The 17,056-nt window shown below is 42.2% G+C and overlaps 1 non-coding gene across 1 annotated transcript; it reads left to right on the top strand.

Moving 5' to 3' along the window:
* Positions 1 to 16,334: 16,334 nt before the first annotated feature.
* TRNAV-GAC lies at positions 16,335 to 16,407 on the top strand. Its single transcript has one exon. It is a non-coding gene; the product is annotated as a tRNA-Val (tRNA).
* Positions 16,408 to 17,056: the final 649 nt, after the last annotated feature.

Below are 17,056 nucleotides of genomic sequence, written 5' to 3'. Positions count from 1 at the left end.
GTTTTAAATGTTTTGACAAACATTTTTAAAGGTCACAGAACAATTGTAATTTTGCCCCTTGATTTTTAAGATCATTTTACAGGGTTTCAACTTACACAGTGATTTTTAAGGTCCCGCGCTATCATGCAGAGCAAGGACTGCCTGTGTACATACCTGGTTTGAGTGGAGTTAGATTATAATTCCTACGTATCTGTTTGTGCCCACTCATTGCATGGAGTGTGAGGAAACTTCTGGAAAAAGAACTTGAACTACTAAGATCTGGTAGGTAGAGGGGTTCCAGGTATGGTTCGGAGGCCATTCTTCCACCTTGACAGCCTGGGCGTGGCATGAACGGAAGAGAGCTCTGTGGGCAACATGAGACAAACTGCACCCACTTACGGTCCGTGCCATTTGCTGGGCTCCAGATAAAAAAAAAAAGTATTCTAGACAAAGGGGATGTGTTTCTTACTTCATGGGACGGTAGATCTATCAGACTACAACCAAAATGGAGACTCCAGCCCTAGTCAGGGCTGGGCGTCCAAGGTGCCTCCTCAGGCCATCTGGGTCTCATGACAATAATGGAACACCCAGAGGTTGTCCGAGGCCCAAGAGCAGCAATGCCAATGGGAGCCACCCTCCCAGGGAGAGTGGAGCGGGCTGTCAGCCCTGGGGTGTGAGCAGCAGCCTTGGGAGGGGGCTGAGAGCAGTGGCCGAGCAACAGTTTGGTCTGCCGGGAGTGTGTGGGCTCCGCAGAGTCTCTCAGGTGTTCTGGAGAGGAAGCAGGAGGGGATGAGTGGAGAGTGCTGTGCAAGGGGCTGAGGGCCCCAAGTTACACTTAAGGGGAGCTCCAAGCTGGGGGAACTCGGACCATGTGACTATGACCTCAATTTTCCATACTGGCAGTGGGGCCTGGGGAGATTAGGGTTGTTTACAAATAGGATGGCTGTATAATTTATTGTTCAAACTGCAAACATTTTTTGAGGTAGGACTTGCTATTGAGAATTAAACCTTTTAATAATTAAAGGCACAAATTGTCTCAGGAAAACCACTCTGTACACTCATCTTAGTTGCAGATGAAATCCAGGTAATTATGAATTAGAGGTCATGTCAGAACTCATGGAAATGAATGACTTCGCCCTGACTGGGTACTGCAGCCTGGGTTCCCTGGAAGTGGACTTTGAGATGGAGATTATTGTGCAGGACGTTTATTAGGGCCCGTTCCCTGGATCGACACCTGTAGAAGGGAAGGAAGAAAGTTGGAGTGCGAAAAGGGAACGCTGGGACTGCAAACAGTTTCATCAAAACCTCAGCTGACCCCACAGGGAGCCCTGGGGCTGGGATGACCTTCGGAGTTAGTGCAGCTGGGGTGAGAGGGATGGGCCTCTATTCTCCACTCCAACCAGTCCTTGGACGTGGCTGTCCCAGGGAGCTCTCTTCAGCTGAGAGCAGATTTCTAGAGATGCTGACAGCTGACTCCTCCCAGTAATCCTGAAGAGGGGTCAGGGCAGTATATCACAGCAACCACTGACTCAAGGGAAAGGAGAGTTTGCATAAAGATATAAAAAGATAAATGCTTTAAGTTCAGTCATTGGTCAGGTTCTGCCAAGGAAAGATCCTGCTACTTCTGCTTTGAGGAAGAGTTGGGACTCGATGTAATTAGCATACCAATTACTTATCTGCAAATGATATTTCCAGAATGGAACTTACTCTCTCAAATTAATAAATTAGCACTAATCTTTTTGATACTGCTTAGAAAACTTTTTCTCTAAGGCAAATTTGTACCCAAATCTATTTGGTAATATTTGTATTTAAATACTTACATAGGACTTCCTACATTCCAAACACAGTGTGGTACACTATTGAAATTTAATTCTCATAACAAACCTACGAAGTAGGCACTACAGACAAGGAAACAGAGACCACGAAGTTAAGTCATCAGACTCACGTGGTAGTGCCAGGATTTAGACCCAACTATCATGTCCCCAGAGCCTGTGCTTGTAACCATTATGCTATGCTGGTTCTAAATTAAATCCATGGTTTAATTTAGTAGATACTATATCACTGCAAAGAAATTTAATAGGTGTTTATTGAGGTCCTATTGGTTTCCCATGTCTAATCTCTGACTGGAAATAAAAATCTCTTCTCTGGAGTGGTGCAAAAAAATAAAATAATAATCATAAAGATTATAATGGCAATATCTAATGCTGTAGTGAGCACCATCTTAACAGCTTTCTATGCATCATATCTTTTAACCATGGAGAAGATTTAGTGCCTGCTCAGAAAGAGATTCTGATTAATTACGAAGTGAAACAGGAAATAGTTACCTAACCACATGTAAGACATGAATGCTGAGGGGTCATGATGTGCATGATGGGCTGTCATCGGGTGAAGTGATCAGAGAGGGACGGACTGAGTGCAGACCTAGGGGACCTGAACCCTGGAAAGATTACAGCGTGTCCCTCTCTGGGCAAATTAAAAAGTAAGCAATACTATAAACAAAATAAGAGTAGAGAAGTATAAGAAAATTCATATTTTCTCATCGTAATTATTTCAATATCTTTAAAAGAAATTTTCTTGTAACATATTCCTTCTGAGCAATGCTTTCGGTTTCCTGTGCTTTGCTGGTGCTAAATTTGGTGTGGTCTTCAGTTTGGATAATCCAGTTCTAGAGAAGGAAGGGCTGATTGAGGACCTGTAGAGAGTCAGCCAGCTTCCATGGATCTTGAAGGATGGGTAGAAATAAGAAAGGAGAGAGCAGAGGAAAGGATGTGCCTGGATAAACGAACAGTGAAGATCTGAGAATACTGGCCTTACTGGAGTGCGTGGTGTGTACAGGGCAGCGACTAAGTGGGCAGATAGATTGGTGCTGTATTTTAAAGACTTTGACTTTCTGGTCCAGGGGTTTGTAATAGATCCCATAAACAATGGGACTTTATGGGAAGCAGATGCAATTTTGTTGCTGTCATTGTCTCTCCTTCCCTAAATCTGACTCCCTAGGCAGCCGAGGTACTCAACATTATTTTGAGCAGAAGCCCCAAACAGTGGGAGGCAAGGTTCCCTGGTACCCCCAGGGGCAGCTTGCCTAGGCTGTGGCTCTGACTTTTCACAGTTGCTGTAAACACCCAGGGCCTTCCTCATTGCCCAGCTGCCCTTCCAAAGGGAGCTGATCAGCTCCAAGTTCTGGGTGGCTGCTTGGAGTTGGGGGCTGACAGTAAGGGGCCCTAAACCTCCATCTGCCCGCTACCCAATAGCTCCCTACTCTTGCAAAGAGCAGCCCATCAGGTATGAGGTCTCTAGCCATCCTGGTTTCATCTTTTGCTCTTTCTGCCAAACTGTTAAAACACTTTATTTTACAAATACATCACAAACAAATCCAATCTAGCAACTGCTGTGACCTGAAGCCTGCGTGGGGCAGAAGAATGGCAAGAATGCACTGGGATGGTGTTTCTGTGGAGTGTTTGGAGAAAAGGCCCAGGGCTTAGAGGTAGCATCAGATAATGGAGGCTGCCTCGGATTTTTAAAGACCCAAGACTGCAAGGCCCTGTCACCAGCTCGCCGTCTCTCAGTAACAGTGGTAATCTCAGTGCGAGGAAGATACCTCACACGGTTTTCCACTCTGTTAAGTAGTAGTTTCAGCTGCTTTCCTGAATTGCTGCCCTATTGAGAATTTCCAGATTATTGGTGGTTGCTTCCTTTTCCTGAAGAAAAAATTCAAACATTATTTTTCCACCTTCATTTTATGCATTCAGGTCAAAGCCTCTGGCTCCTCTCTTTGGTGGAATGAAATATCCCAGCCCGGCTGAATTCAGGATGGAAATGTTTGTGGAACTTTTGACCAAGTGAGGGTAAGAGGAACACGTAGCTAGAGCAGCTCTGGAAACCCAGAGGGGCTGGGTGCTGACCACCCGCCGGTGCGGCTGGGTGCGCTTGTCCAGACTGCAACTTTTCTTCTTCCCTGGCCTTAGTTTCCGCTCGCTGGATTCACGTCATGTTCCTGTCCCTCAGGCCAGCCCGGCCCTTTCCATAAAGCCTTCCACAAGCCCCGCCAGGTTAGTGGCCTGTCCCTGCTCTCACAACACTTGGATTGGGTCCAGCATGACCAAGGGGGTTCGGCTACATGCCCTGACTGCTTAGCTGTGCACTTTCTTTCCTTAAAAAGATAGAAATCCTGCTGAAGACAAAGACTATGTTTCTCAACACTGGGCTGAGAATAAAATGTAGATGAATGAAATATAATTGCACCACTTAAAAGATAGACGGGCCAGGGCCTTTCCCTAGAATGTGATCTCTTATAAATAACAAGATGGAAAATTTCTACTAACTGGGTTCTTCTTAGAGAGAGACCAAAGGGCATGAAGCAAGGACTTTTTGTCGCATGGGAAAAGTCAAGGCAAGTGTGGCTGGGAAAGACCCTTTGGGCATTCAGTCGGTAATTGCTACACTTTTTTTCTAAGGAGTTTGCAGGTTTGAATAGAGCCAAACTGGTCAGAAGGACAGAAGGGAGACTGGGCTGCTTCTCCACCCTCCCCAGGCAGAGCTGGCGCGGCCTCCAAATGCATGTGCCCATGCACATGAATTGCACCGTACTGTGAGCCTGCCCAGCACCCGCAGTCCTCCATCTGACCCGGTAGCTATACTGCAAACATGGTCTATGCATATTTTTTGAAGTGATAGACATGTTTGTTATCGTAAATGTAGAAAGATTTCATGTGTGTGACACGTATCAAACTTCATCAAACCTTACCTTATGAAATAGATAATGCAAATAGATAGATAGATAATGCAATCTAATATACACTCATATATTAATGGCTTTCCCCTTAAATGTTTGTTCCTGGATGCACTGCCCAAATATACTATATTCTTAACCCATCTTTTTAAAAAAATAAATAGATAAATGAATGTACAAAGGGAGTTGAAATGAACTAGTTGAGCTCTTTTTCTCCAGCAGGACAATGAGCTTAAGGCTTGTTCATGTTGAAGTCTCTCTTGGTTGGAAGGGAAGAGAGAAACTGCTTCCGGAGTTCATGTTCTCTAGCCTGCCTAGCCCCAGTGGGGCAGGGGAGGGCCATGGACAGCATCAGTATTACCTGGAGGCTTGTTAGAAAGGCAGAATCTCAGCCCCAACCCCAGACCTACTGAATTCAAGTTTGAATTGTACAGAACACAGAAAAAATAACCTAAAGTTCTCAGCCTGGAGTTTGGTACTACAAATAAATCCTTCATGTGAATAATGGCATCTACACACCATTTCTCAAGCAATGAGCCTTTATGGAAATCTGCTATGTGCCTAGTATCGAGTTCAGCATTGCAGAAAAGAAAGAGGCAGGGGCAGGTCCAGAGAGTAAGGGCTCGCACTGCGGGATTTCAATCCAAACCCTGCCCACCCCTTCCTGTGCAAGCCCCTCAGTCCCGGCTCATGTCTGAGTTCTCTACAGCACAGCCCTTGGGGTGACACCAGTCACATGGACGGCCCTTGTTTTCAGCAATAACAACTCATTAAGATTGAGCTAGCAAATCTTCAGGGAAGACAGCCCAGCCCTAACCTCCGTCATAACATTTTTCTTTTGCGATGAAGCATTGCTGGATTTGTTGAAAGCTCATTCAGTGGTGCTAAAGCTCCAACGTTCAGGCCTTCCCGAGGTCCAGGGTGGGGGTTTGGGGTGTTGTAGGGGCAGCCCTGGCTTATTAGCCTATAGGCACAGCTGTACTGTCGAAGTCTGTGCTCCCTTCCTTGTGTCTTGCAAATGGAATTGTTTTTGAAATCTATGCATAAAACTGTAGATTCTGGAGACAGACTGCCCTGAGTTCATTTCCGTGCTCTGCCATTTGCTGGCTGTGTGACCTGGTGCAAGCCTCAATTTTCTAGCTCTTAATAAAGTGATACTTTATTTCCTCCTTAACTTGGATGAAATCCAATTTATCTTTTTTTTCTTCTTTCTTTATAAATTGTGGTTTTGATTCTGTATCTAAGAAATCTTTGTCAAGGTCATAAAATTTTTCTCCTATGTTTCCTTCTAGACATTGTATAATCTAACGTCTATAGTTAAGTCTATGATCCATTTTTAGTTTTGAATATACTACAAGATACGGACGGTAAAGAGAGGTTCTTTCTTTTCTTTCGTTGCCTTTTCTCTTGCCCTTCTTTTTCTTTTTGTCATATGGATAGGTAATTGTTATCCACTGTTTTAATACATTGTAACATTTATCGAAAAAGCCATTCTTTCTCCCTAGAATTGCCCTTGCACTTTGGTAAAAAAAAAAAAAAAAAAAAAAAAAACCACCAACAGTGCACAAGCGGATCTGTCTTCGAACCTCCTCTTCTGCTCCACTGTCCTATATGTCTCCTTTGGCCGTAACTACACTGTCTTGATTTCAGTAGCTTTACGGCAAGCCTTGGAATCAGGCAGTAGAAGACTACTGACTTTGTTCTTCTTCATAAAAAAATATCTTGGCTATTCTAGGTAGGTTCTATTTCCATAAAATTTTTATAATTGATTTGTTAATTGCTACAAAATCTTGCTGGAATTTTGCATTGAGTCTCTAGACCAATGGAAAGAATGGACATCTTTACAACACAGGTTCTTCTAATTCATGAGCACGGTAGATTTCACCATATGTTTATTTCTTTAATCTTTCTCAGCAATATTCTATGGTTTTCAGTGTATAGGTTTAGCATCTTTTGTTAAATTTATTCCTGAGTATTTTTTTGTCATTTTTGTAAATGAACTTTTCTCAATTTCATTTTCTAATTGCTACAAGTCTTTGAAAACTAGTTTTTGTATGTTAACTTTGTAACATGTGACCTTGCTAAATCAACTTACTAGTTGCAATAATAGTTTCGTAGATTCTTATAGAACTTTCTACACAAAAAATCATGTCATCTGCAAATAGAAACAGTTATTAAAACTGTAATCTTGCTTTCTGATCTTTAACATTTTTATTTATTTATTTATGTTTTGCTTTATTGCAAGGCCACCAGTCTAGGACCACCAGTACAATGTTGACTAGATGTGGTAAAAGTGGACATCATTATCGTGTTCTCAAACTTATTGGAACAGTGTTCAATATTTCATAATTAAGAATGCCCTTCATCAGATTGAGGAAGTTCCTTCGTGTTCCTAGATTGCTGAGAGTTTTTTTTTTTTTAATCATAAACGCATCTTAAATTTTGTCAACTGCTTTCTCTGTGTCTATCAAAATGGTCATATGATTTTTCTCTATTTTGTTAATGTGGTAAATTCATTAATTTTTTAATATTAAATCAACCTTATTCCTAGGATAAGCCCTCAAATGTGTTATTCTTTTTTTTATATAGTTGGGTTTAATCCGCTAATATTTTCTTAAGAATTTTTACATCTATATTCATGAGGGATACTGGCCTTTTTAAAAAATATATGTTTTTGTCATGTTTTAGTGTTAGAGTTTTACTGGTACCATAGATCAAGTTAGGAAGTATATCATTTCCTCCTCTATTTTTTTAAAGAGTTCTTTGAATCTTTGATAGGATTCAAAGATTCCTATCAAAGTGAAATTACCTGTGCCTATAATTCAGGTTTTCTTTTTCATCTTATATAAATATTGGTGATTTATATTTTTAAAGACTCTTTTCATTTCATCTATTTTATAGAAATGGTTGGTATAAAGTTCTTCACAATATTCTCACATTCTCTTTTTATTATTTTAATGTCTGTAAGATCTGTAATGATAATCACTCTTTCATTCCTGATATTGGTAATTCATATTCTCTATTTTTCTTTAGGCGTTCTAGAAAATTTATCAATTGTTTTGTTCTTTACAGAGAAACAACTTTGGGGGTTGCCAATCTTCTTTATAGCTTACCTGTTTCTTATTACGTTTAAATTTCTACTCTCATATTTATTGTTATTTGTTCTACTTTGGTTTACTTTAGGTTCAAGGTAGAATTTTAAGTCACTGATTTTAGATCTTTCTTCTTTTCTAATAAAAGAATTTTAAGACATAAAATTTCCTCTAAGTGCTGCTTTAGCTACATTCCACAAATTTTGTTGTAGTATATTCACTATCATTAAGTTTAACATTTTTTCTAATTTCTCTGTGATTTCTTCTTTCACTCATGGATTGTTTAGAAATGTATGGTGACTTTCTTAATATTTGGGTTTTTCATAAGTATCTTATTTTTATTGATTCCTAATTTAAATACATTTTTATTAGCAGATACACACTATTATTTTAATCCTTTTTATTTCATTAGGACTTGTTTTATAGCCCAGGATATGGTCTCTCTTGGTGAATGTGTGCAGCCGCAAAGAATGTGTGTCTTTCAGTTGTTGGGTGCAGTGTTTTATAAATACCAATTAGGTTAAGGGGTTGATAAAGTTGTTCAGAACCTCTGTCTTTACTGAACTTTTTCTCTGGTGACTATAGAGGTTAAAATATCCTACTATAATTGTAAATTTTTCTATCTCTTCTTTTATTCTGTCAGTTTTTGCTTCATGTATCTTGAGACTCTAGTCTTAGGCACGTACACATTGATGATTATTATGTCTTTTTTTTTTGATTGACCCTTTATACTTAAAGTTTATCTCTCTTTTAAAATTTATTTTTAACTGTATTAAGAAGTAATTGACAAATATAATTGGATATGTTTAAAGTGTACAATGTGATGATTTGATGTACATATACATTGTGGAATGATTACCAAGATCAAGAAAATTGACACATCCATCACCTCACATATTAACCAATTTAACTCTGTATGTGTGTTGAAAATGTTTAAGATCTATCTACTCTTAGCAACTTTCCAGTATACAATACTGTATGATTAACTGTAGTCACCTGCTGTACATTAGATCCTCAGAACTTCTTATAACTGAACATGTGTACCCTTTGACCTACATCACCCTATTTCTGCCTCTCCCCAGCCCCAGCTCCCTTTATTCGTTCCGTTTCTACTAAGTCAATTTATTTTTATTTTTACATTTCACATATAAATGATCCCATACAGCATTTTTCTTTCTCTGTCTGGTTTATTTCACTTAGCTTAACGCCCTCCAGATTCATCCATGTTGTAGCAAAGAGCAGAATTTCCTCCTTTTATGGCTGAATAATATTCCGTTGTATATATACGCCACATTTTCTTTATCCATTCATCTGTTGAAAGACATTTCGGTCATTTCTATATCTTGGTTATTGTGAATAATACCACAATGTACATAGATGTGAACGTTTACCTCTTCTAGTCAGCATATAGTTGGATCTTGCTTTGAAAAAAAATCTATTCTGGTGACTCTGTCTTTAAATTGGAGTATTGAATTCATTAACGTTTAATGTGATTATTGAAATGAGTGTGTCTAGGACTACCATTTGCTTTGTGTCCTCTATTTCACTCTGTTCATAAATCTGCTCCTTCTCCCTTCCTGCCTCTGTTGGAATGTTTGAATACAGTTTGTAATTTTGTTTCAACTTAGATATTTAACTATGCCACTTGGCTTATTTCTTCAATGGTTGATCCAGGGATTATTTAAAAATCCTTAGATTTTCACAGCATACTTCGAGTTAATATTGTACTTCTTTACATAAAATGTAGAAACCTTGAAACAGTGTACGTCCATTTATCACCCCATCATCGTTACTGCCTTAAGTCTGTAATCATTCACAGCATTGTTCTCTTGTATGCAATATTTCATTTTTCTTTGCCTACTTTTAAGATTTCTGCTTTGTCTTTAGTTTTCAGCAGTTTAATTATGATATATCTAAATGTGATTTCATTCATAATTATCTTGTTTGGGATTCCCTATATTTTTTATTTGCAATTTATGTCCTTCAAGAAATTTTGAGGTTTTTTTAGCCAGTTTTTTTTCTCAGATATATTTTCGGCTCCACTATCTCTCTTCTGCCTTTTTGGGACTCCAATTAAATGAATACTAAACCATTAGATATTGTCCCACATGTCTCTGAATATTACCCAGTTCTTTCAATATTTTTTCTTTTCTGTCTTCAGTTTAGATCATTTCTTTTGTTTTATCTTCCAGGTCACTCACTTTCTCATTTATTTGGAGAGTGGCTTTCTTACCATGCCTGTTCAATAGTTAAACTCAAAGCCTCAGCTCAGATTTTAAAGTATAATAAGAGTCCACAATGCTAAGATTTACTAATATTAACCATGCCATACTATGACTACGTACATAATGTGATTCAAATTCTGATTTCAGATTTGACAATTCTCTAGAGAAAAAGCTTGAGATTTTGTGGTAAGTTCATAACTAGACTAGGAGCTAGGGAATCTGGTTAGGAAATAGACACTAAGAAGAGAGTTTACAACACAGTGGGACTAGATACTAAAATCCAGATGTGAACAGAGTACCATGGCAGTACAGAAGTGCACATGGCTACCACTACTTCAGGGAGCAGGAAAGACCTTCAGATAGCTGGTATTTAATTGAGCATTTTAATTAGCAGGAAGAGTCGGGCTTTGTCAAAAAGCTAGAAGAACATTCCAGTCAGAGGGCTCTGAGAAAGGCCTGCTATGGTTTGGGAGGAGGGAGAAATGAAAGAGTTGTAGTGTCCCCAAGAAGGAGTGTAAGAGTAGTCTGTTTCAGGCTGCCTTGATGATCAGGCTGAGGGGTGGTATGTCCTTGTTACATCGTGTAAAGGAGCGGCTTATCCTTTATCCTAAGAAGACTAAAGCAAGCTCTCTGCCCTCGAGGAGCTCTCAGACTGGTTGAGAAGCCAGATCAACCCATAGAAGACAACAAGAAATTGACCTATGACCATCATTCTAATCCAGTCATCATCTTCTCTGACCTCGACTGCTGTACTCTCCCAAGGAGTCTCTCATTATTACATTTGCTCACTTCTCATCCATCTGCCACATTTGCAGTCAATCATCTTTTGAAAACATAGATTGGAATGTGTTAATTCATCACTCAAAACCGTTCAATGGATTCCCATTGCACTTAGAATATCCGCACCACTTCCCGTGGCCTCATGCCTGACCTTGCTCGCTTCACTCATCACAGTCCATTACAATGGCCTTCTGGCTGGTCCTAGTCAGGCCAAGCTCTCATGGGCATCACGGCTTTTTGTCGCCTGTTGCCTCAGTAACTGTTGCCACTTTCCTCCTAGGTCTCCATGGGACTGTTTCCTTCTTAGCTTTTAGTTTTAGGCACAGGATAATTTTGAAAAGTTTACTTGCAACATTTGCTTTACCAGCCCAACTTCTAGCAGAAGAAACCTATCTTGTTTCCTAGGAGTTTACTTCTTATTCCCAAAGACAGAAAGAGAAAGAGAAACCACTCTTAAATAATCTGGGTTACTTTATTTTAAAAACCCTTACTGTTTCTAAAACTGGGATACATTTTTGGAACTCTCCTGCCTGAGACCCAGGCTGGGAAGTATCACTTGATTAGAAAATGCACCCTGAGCAAGAGTTAGAAAGCCACGGAAGCGCCTTCATCCATCCCACGCACTGGGCAGGGAGAGACGTAGCAGAAGCACATGCTGTTGCCCTGTGCTTCCACTGAGTGAGATATGATGTTCAGAAAGTCTACAGCATGTATCCCAAGTGGAAATTCTTTCAGGAACAGCCCAACTGTCTCTTCCTACCACCCTCCTTGCCCCTTATTCTTTTTTATAGATAGTCATGGAATAAGAGCATCTCTCCTTGGCTGGGTCAGAGCAGGGCGTCACCTTCTTGACCTGATCAGGGAATGTTTGTAGTGTTTTGCTATTTTCTCTACTGGGTGCACTTGTGATAACAAGATGGAGGCTCACTGTACTCTGGGGCTTCCTTGGTTGACAAGGCTCAGTTTAGATACCAATTCTCTTAGAATATTAAATTAGGAAGCAAACACCCCCACCCCTACCCCCACCACCTCCAACTTCCTTATCCTGTTTCCTTTTGCCCTCCTTCCTCCTCTCCAAATAAGTGATTTTCTAAAATCTCTTGGAGAAGGTTTTGCTACCTGGAGTGGTGACTCTCTCTGTTTCAGAATGCTTTTCCTGCCCCTGGCTCCCTGGGTTTTTGGCCTGGAAAGCACATGTCAAGAACAGAGCAGAGCACATGGGGCAGAGACAGAGGTGCCCTTCAGCCCAGGGAGCGGGTACAATCTCCAAGTCGCCTGGACAGCACAGCTGCTCAGGCTTTCCTCCTGGCAGGTCGCAGAGCACTTTGGACAATGATGTGTGTGCCCCTCAGAGAGCATAGGCAGTGGTCTTGCAGGAGGCAATCAATGTTCAGAAGCCCTTGTGAAACAGGCCGGGAAAATGATGACACAGGCAAAATCATCACTGTGTCAATGTCACAAGGGTCTGCTACTGTGCATAAGCTTCGTTACAAGAGCTAAAATCGAATGTTCGGTAGAAGAGCTCCCTCCGTGCCTATCCGCCTCATGCTTCCTCACTCCACCAGACAAATGATACCTCCTTGAAATTTTAGAGATTCATATTCTCACTAGGGAAATTTTTTAAAAATGATCTTCCCTTTCCAGATTCCTCCTCCAAGTAAACTGCATGAGAAGATGTCTGTAAGAAATTGTGGGGAGCTATCTCAGACAGAAAATTAAAAAAAAAAAAAAAAAAAAAAAAAAACACTTTAAATTGACAAATCAGCCCAAACCACTAAGGTTATAACTCTTTTTTTCCTTTTCCAGCAGAATAGTAAAACAGACGCGTTATTGGCAGCTCATCAGTGTTAAGGAGAGGCCGTCTCCAGCATGACATCAGCCCACTGCTCTTTCACCAGAGAACCTTCCCGTTCCAACCGTATAGAAGACGCTCATGGGGGAGAGGGGAAGAAGGCATAAATAAGACACAGATTGGAGACTTTTTGATGTGTTTAGCACATTTTTTGTGACTTCCTTTAATACCACAGACTTTTCAATTCTTACCCCATTAGAACAAAAGACAAGCCTGAGATGGGGGTAAGGGGTGGGAGATCCATTCAATAAAATGTTCTGTTTGCCTAATTAGTATTTTTAATTCAAACCCTGGAAAGGGGAGACAAAAATAATAATAATAATAACGGGAAGAGAAGAATGAATACCACAGCTGAGTAACTTCAGATATAAAAAGTTCCTTCATTAAATCAGTTGTTTTTAAATTCATAATTGAACTTAAATAAGGAGCGACCTATAGGCAGCTGTTTCTAATATCGAGTCCCCACCGCACATGAAAGACGCATTTATTCCTGCAGCCACCTCCCTACCCTTGGGTGTTATCAGCCGAACATGTTTTGAACCTACCTAATGCATTTGAGGTAGCTTGGGTTTATTTTTCTTTCAATAAAATAAATGGTTTTGTAATTAAATTTCTGCACTGCCCGTGCTTAATGGTTACATTGACAAGTGCTAATGTATGGCAAGAGAAGGAGTTTGAAATGAAACATGCTGTTTTCGAATCTGCAAGCAATTTTGCAGTGGGGCGATCAAACCCCTCATGCTAGTGAAACATTTTCATTAATCTGCTTGCTGCACCCCTGTTCACTGGGCCAGCCGGGAGGACACTTCTAGCTCCCTCTTTGCCCACCCCCAACCCTTGTCTTTTCACACACACACACACACACACACACACACACACACACACACACACCATGAAGCAAGCCGTTGTTTGAAACCATTCTGTGGTCTCTGGCAGGCAGGCCGGTGGAAATTCGCTGACTTTCCACGTGAAATGTTGCAGCTGCTCCTCCGAAGGGCCTGGCTGCCTCGACGTTTCAATCCCTGGCAGCCAGTCAACAAGAAAATCTGTCCCTCTGTTTTCCTTTTTCTTTTCTTTTTTTAAAAACTTTTCCCCCTTAGCTAAATTTATTTTTGAATAAATCTTCTCATAGAAAATAGAGAACGGCTATTACATATCTGGACTCAGTCTGTGCAAACCGCTTCAAGCCATGGCAAAGGCGGCCACCTTCCAGCATTGTGCTTGTAGAAGGTTCATGAATGGAAATCTGGACAGCCAGTTGTGGCCTTGGCTGCCTCCACTTTTGCCTGCTGCCTGGGGAGGGGAGCTTGCAGCTCTGGCTCAGGCCTGCAACAGGTTGAAACAGTGGGCACTCGACCTCTAGCCCTGTGTCTCCCCTGAAGGCCTCTGTTTCCTCTGACCATGAGAGGGTTGGCTTCCTAGGCATTGACTGCTTGGGAGCTTCCTAGACCCCTCATCAAAGGCCAAGAAGGATATACAAGACCCACAAGCTGTCATGAGCAAGGGGAAATGGAGAGCAATGGTCTCTGGCTCAGTGGCTGCCCACAAGGTGTGCAATTCAGCATTTTCCTTCTAGGCTAGAGAAGAGGAGCCATGGGCTGCCTACGTGAATGCTGACTCATGCCAAGGCAGGCCAGAACTACAAGCTGTCTGACCCCAGCAGTTTTCTCCCGCTGTGTGCTTGGACAGCATTTAGCCAAAGGGCTTCTGTGTGGTCTCAGCCTCCGTGGATTCACTGCAGTGAAAGATAGTGAAGACGGCTGCTTGCAGGTTTTCAGGAGCATGACTGAGAAGATCTTAACATCTGAGAATTGTCCCGCTAGTTTCCTAAGATCTAAATAGCCTTTAACAGTGAACAAAGCTTCTCGTTTCATAGGAAGCTTGACTGCAGAGGTCCTTAGAAAGGAGACATAGGATTTTCTCTTCTACAGTATCTATGATGGGCAAAACAAAGCCCACCATGAGAAGGTGAAAGAAAACCCACTAGTTAACTTGTATCTGAACAGCAGGAGGGGCAGGAGAACTCTTGGAAGAGGAGAGGGCAAAGAAGTGGGGGGACTGGTGTCGGAGCTAACAGACGCCTTCACGGTGGCCCCATGCAGCAGCAGAAAGTTCCTTGATTAAATGAATGCTAGTAGACTCATGGAAGAAGTAGAGACTTAATCTTACCCAGGGTAAAGGGGCAGAGGAGAGGCCCATGACCCAGGAGGAAGAATGGGAAGATAGTGAGGAAGTGGGGCTGGAGGGCTACTCATGTGGGCCTTGGCTGAGTCTGAGCTGGAATCGTGATGAAACCAAGATATAAATATTGTGAGAGCGCTGTCATCTACCACTCAGCCTACCACGAGAGGTGATTTCCCTTTTTATTTCCATGCAACAGTGGAACACTTTAGTCATTCATTCACTCACGCATGCGGCAAATAAGTTCTCACTGTGTGCAAGTCATGCTGCTAGGGCACAGGCGTATCGAGGACATGGTCTGCCCTCTCAACGACGAAGTACGAACAAAATGCTGCACGACTTCAGAGGAGGAAACAGTGAGCTGTGCCGGGAGGAATAAGAGAAAGCTTCATGGAAGCGATGAGCCTTAAGAGATGAGTAGGATTTCAAAAGGGGAGCATGATGTTCCAAGGTGAGGAACCAGCATGCACATGAAAAGAAGCAGTGTAACATGGTGGTATTAAAGTAAGAGCTGTACCTGGAGAATGATGAGTGATCCCAAATGAAAGGAGGATAAAGGAAGCGCCTATCTAGGGTGTGTGTGTGTGTGTGTGTGTAGGTGGGGGTGAGGAGGGTGGTGGGAAATGGAACTGAAGTTAAGATGGGAGCCATGATCAGCAGGCTGTGGAAGCCATGCTTTATTTTGCAAACCATGGCAACCCCTTTTAGGTGTTAGAGCCTTGAGGATGGAGGTGAGGAAGTGAGGAAGTGGTGATGTGACCCCATTTATCTATTCATAATAGACACTATGAGCCATTAAAAAAATAAAGGACAGACTGAGGAGGGAAGACAGTGCAGGCAGGCAGGCAGGCAGACGAGAGCCTATTTTGGCAGCCCAAGTCAGAGAGAAGGAGGGCTGGCAAGGCACAGCAGTGTTTCTGGAGAGAAGGGATGGATGCTGGGGACATGCAGAGGCCAAGGGCAACCAATCAGATGCAGTGGGAGGAAGGGAAACAAGTAGTTTTCTATCTTTAGGATGCTTGGGAGATGCTCATTGCACAATAGAGACAGCGAACTCTAAGAGAAGTGGTTTTGGTGGGGTGGGGGGAAGGTAGGTGGACGGGGGGAGGAACACACCAGTTCCAATGGGATATGTGGCGATGGAGTTCCTGGTGGTGACTTTTGTGAGACAATACCCAGGAGGGAGAAATGGACCAACATAGGAGAATGATAGAACTCTGAGGAACATCCACATCAAGACGTGTCGATGTGACAGACAAGAGGGGACAGCAGAGGAATCTCCTTCCCAAGAAAAAAAAAGGAGGTGAGTTTTGAGAAGAAGAGCTGGAACACATTTTTGATGCTTCCAGGAGGTCCCAGAGGTAGAGATGGTGATTGAGTTCAGCAATAGAGAGGACACCGGTTATCTCAGGGAGGACAGTCCTAAGTAAAGGGGAGGTTGAGTGAGCGGTGAAGAGGAGAGGCAGCAAGAGCGGATTTTAAAAAGTTTTGGACGTGGTTCCATAGTGTAGCTGTTAGCATGTCTGCTTGACACGCAGAAGGTCCTGGGTTCACACCCCAGTGGAGCCACAGTCCATGGTCTGCAGCTGTGCTGCCCTGAGCAAGCACCATGTCTGGATCTTGGAAGCTAAGCAGGGTTGGGTCTGGTTAGTACTTGGATGGAAGACCAGGTGCTGTAGGCATAATAATAATAATAATAATTTTAAAAAATAAAGGAAGTTTCACAGTAATGACTGAAAGGAAAGTAGTGTTGGGTAATGGGCCCTTGATTAATAGTCAATGAAGAACAGGTAAGGAGGGAGAGATTGAAAAGGTGCCAGAGAGGGGACTCTCCGATGGAGCATGACCATGGGAGAGGCAGAAAGGGGTATAGGGATTGACTTTGGAAAGCAGCAGGAAGGAGGTGATGAGCCAGAGAATGTTGAGAAAAAAGCAAGAGGGATGAGAGTCTTGGCAGCCTCTGGAGGAAGGAACCAATAAGACCATGTGCTGAGAGTAAGGGGTGGGGACGCAGGTGATGGTAATAGTGAGGAAATTTGAGGCAGGCAGGAAACGGGGTAGAAAGTCAAGCAGGAATGAATAATAGGGCATTGAGCAGCACTGGGAACTGAAGACGGAAACCTGGCTGTGCAGCAGCCTGCTGTGTGTGCCTATGGCGTGCGCTCCAGTCCTTCTTGGCAGTCCGCGCGCAGGCGCAGAAGCACAGAACATGCGGCCG

The sequence above is a fragment of the Rousettus aegyptiacus genome, unplaced genomic scaffold (assembly GCF_014176215.1).
Source record: "Rousettus aegyptiacus isolate mRouAeg1 unplaced genomic scaffold, mRouAeg1.p scaffold_m13_p_7, whole genome shotgun sequence".
In the NCBI taxonomy this organism is placed as follows: Eukaryota; Metazoa; Chordata; class Mammalia; order Chiroptera; family Pteropodidae; genus Rousettus; species Rousettus aegyptiacus.
This window is presented reverse-complemented; position numbering and strand designations above follow the sequence as displayed.